We start from the raw sequence: 3475 nt of genomic DNA on the forward strand, positions 1-3475 counted from the left end.
AGTAACCCAGCCCAGCCCTATATCAGTAACCCAGCCCAGCCCTGTATCAGTAACCCAGCCCTGTATCAGTAACCCAGCCCTGTATCAGTAAACCAGCCCTGTATCAGTAAACCAGCCCTGTATCAGTAAACCAGCCCTGTATCAGCAGCCCTGTATCAGTAACCCAGCCCTGTATCAGTAACCCAGCCCTGTATCAGTAACCCAGGCCAGCCCTGTATCAGTAACCCAGCCCTGTATCAGTAACCCAGCCCTGTATCAGTAACCCAGCCCTGTATCAGTAACCCAGCCCTGTATCAGTAAACCAGCCCTGTATCAGTAACCCAGCCCTGTATCAGTAACCCAGCCCAGCCCTGTATCAGTAACCCAGCCCTGTATCAGTAACCCAGCCCTGTATCAGTAACCCAGCCCTGTATCAGTAACCCAGCCCTGTATCAGTAACCCAGCCCAGCCCTGTATCAGCAGCCCTGTATCAGTAACCCAGCGCTGTATCAGTAACCCAGCCCAGCCCTGTATCAGTAACCCAGCCCTGTATCAGTAACCCAGCCCTGTATCAGTAACCCAGCCCTGTATCAGTAACCCAGCCCTGTATCAGTAACCCAGCCCTGTATCAGTAACCCAGCCCTGTATCAGTAACCCAGCCCTGTATCAGTAAACCAGCCCTGTATCAGTAACCCAGCCCTGTATCAGTAACCCAGCCCTGTATCAGTAACCCAGCCCTGTATCAGTAACCCAGCCCTGTATCAGTAAACCAGCCCTGTATCAGTAACCCAGCCCTGTATCAGTAACCCAGCCCTGTATCAGTAACCCATCCCTGTATCAGTAACCCAGCCCTGTATCAGTAACCCAGCCCTGTATCAGTAAACCAGCCCTGTATCAGTAACCCAGCCCAGCCCTGTATCAGTAACCCAGCCCTGTATCAGTAACCCAGCCCTGTATCAGTAACCCAGCCCAGCCCTGTATCAGTAACCCAGCCCTGTATCAGTAACCCAGCCCTGTATCAGTAACCCAGCCCTGTATCAGTAACCCAGCCCTGTATCAGTAACCCAGCCCTGTATCAGTAAACCAGCCCTGTATCAGTAACCCAGCCCTGTATCAGTAACCCAGCCCTGTATCAGTAACCCATCCCTGTATCAGTAACCCAGCCCTGTATCAGTAACCCAGCCCTGTATCAGTAACCCAGCCCTGTATCAGTAAACCAGCCCTGTATCAGTAAACCAGCCCTGTATCAGTAACCCATCCCTGTATCAGTAACCCAGCCCTGTATCAGTAACCCAGCCCTGTATCAGTAACCCAGCCCTGTATCAGTAACCCAGCCCTGTATCAGTAACCCAGCCCAGCCCTGTATCAGTAACCCAGCCCAGCCCTGTATCAGTAACCCAGCCCTGTATCAGTAACCCAGCCCTGTATCAGTAACCCAGCCCTGTATCAGTAACCCAGCCCTGTATCAGTAACCCAGCCCTGTATCAGTAACCCAGCCCTGTATCAGTAACCCAGCCCTGTATCAGTAACCCAGCCCTGTATCAGTAAACCAGCCCTGTATCAGTAAACCAGCCCTGTATCAGTAACCCAGCCCTGTATCAGTAACCCAGCCCTGTATCAGTAACCCAGCCCTGTATCAGTAACCCAGCCCAGCCCTGTATCAGTAACCCAGCCCTGTATCAGTAACCCAGCCCTGTATCAGTAACCCAGCCCTGTATCAGTAACCCAGCCCTGTATCAGTAAACCAGCCCTGTATCAGTAAACCAGCCCTGTATCAGTAACCCAGCCCTGTATCAGTAACCCAGCCCTGTATCAGTAACCCAGCCCTGTATCAGTAACCCAGCCCTGTATCAGTAACCCAGCCCTGTATCAGTACCCCAGCCCTGTATCAGTACCCCAGCCCTGTATCAGTAAACCAGCCCTGTATCAGTAACCCAGCCCTGTATCAGTAACCCAGCCCTGTATCAGTAACCCAGCCCTGTATCAGTAACCCACCCCTGTATCAGTAACCCAGCCCTGTATCAGTAACCCAGCCCTGTATCAGTAACCCAGCCCTGTATCAGTAACCCAGCCCTGTATCAGTAACCCAGCCCTGTATCAGTAACCCAGCCCTGTATCAGTAACCCAGCCCTGTATCAGTAAACCAGCCCTGTATCAGTAACCCAGCCCTGTATCAGTAACCCATCCCTGTATCAGTAACCCAGCCCAGCCCTGTATCAGTAACCCAGCCCTGTATCAGTAACCCAGCCCTGTATCAGTAACCCAGCCCTGTATCAGTAACCCAGCCCTGTATCAGTAACCCAGTTATTGTTAGAGTGTCTGTGTGTGTGTTATTGTGAGAGTGTCTGTGTGTGTGTTATTGTGAGAGTGTCTGTGTGTGTGTTATTGTGAGAGTGTCTGTGTGTGTGTTATTGTGAGAGTGTCTGTGTGTGTGTTATTGTGAGAGTGTCTGTGTGTGTGTTATTGTGAGAGTGTCTGTGTGTGTGTGTTATTGTGAGAGTGTCTGTGTGTGTGTTATTGTGAGAGTGTCTGTGTGTGTGTTATTGTGAGAGTGTCTGTGTGTGTGTTATTGTGAGAGTGTCTGTGTGTGTGTTATTGTGAGAGTGTCTGTTTGTGTGTTATTGTGAGAGTGTCTGTGTGTGTGTGTTATTGTGAGAGTGTCTGTGTGTGTGTTATTGTGAGAGTGTCTGTGTGTGTGTGTTATTGTGAGAGTGTCTGTGTGTGTGTTATTGTGAGAGTGTCTGTGTGTGTGTTATTGTGAGAGTGTCTGTGTGTGTGTTATTGTGAGAGTGTCTGTGTGTGTGTTATTGTGAGAGTGTCTGTGTGTGTGTTATTGTGAGAGTGTCTGTGTGTGTGTTATTGTGAGAGTGTCTGTGTGTGTGTTATTGTGAGAGTGTCTGTGTGTGTGTTATTGTGAGAGTGTCTGTGTGTGTGTGTTATTGTGAGAGTGTCTGTGTGTGTGTTATTGTGAGAGTGTCTGTGTGTGTGTTATTGTGAGAGTGTCTGTGTGTGTGTTATTGTGAGAGTGTCTGTGTGTGTGTGTTATTGTGAGAGTGTCTGTGTGTGTGTTATTGTGAGAGTGTCTGTGTGTGTGTTATTGTGAGAGTGTCTGTGTGTGTGTTATTGTGAGAGTGTCTGTGTGTGTGTTATTGTGAGAGTGTCTGTGTGTGTGTTATTGTGAGAGTGTCTGTGTGTGTGTTATTGTGAGAGTGTCTGTGTGTGTGTTATTGTGAGAGTGTCTGTGTGTGTGTTATTGTGAGAGTGTCTGTGTGTGTGTTATTGTGAGAGTGTCTGTGTGTGTGTTATTGTGAGAGTGTCTGTGTGTGTGTTATTGTGAGAGTGTCTGTGTGTGTGTGTGTGTTATTGTGAGAGTGTCTGTGTGTGTGTGTTATTGTGAGAGTGTCTGTGTGTGTGTTATTGTGAGAGTGTCTGTGTGTGTGTTATTGTGAGAGTGTCTGTGTGTGTGTTATTGTGAGAGTGTCTGTGTGTGTGTTAT

The sequence above is a fragment of the Coregonus lavaretus genome (assembly GCF_964263955.1).
Source record: "Coregonus lavaretus genome assembly, contig: HAP1_SCAFFOLD_4990, whole genome shotgun sequence".
NCBI classification, from domain to species: domain Eukaryota; kingdom Metazoa; phylum Chordata; class Actinopteri; order Salmoniformes; family Salmonidae; genus Coregonus; species Coregonus lavaretus.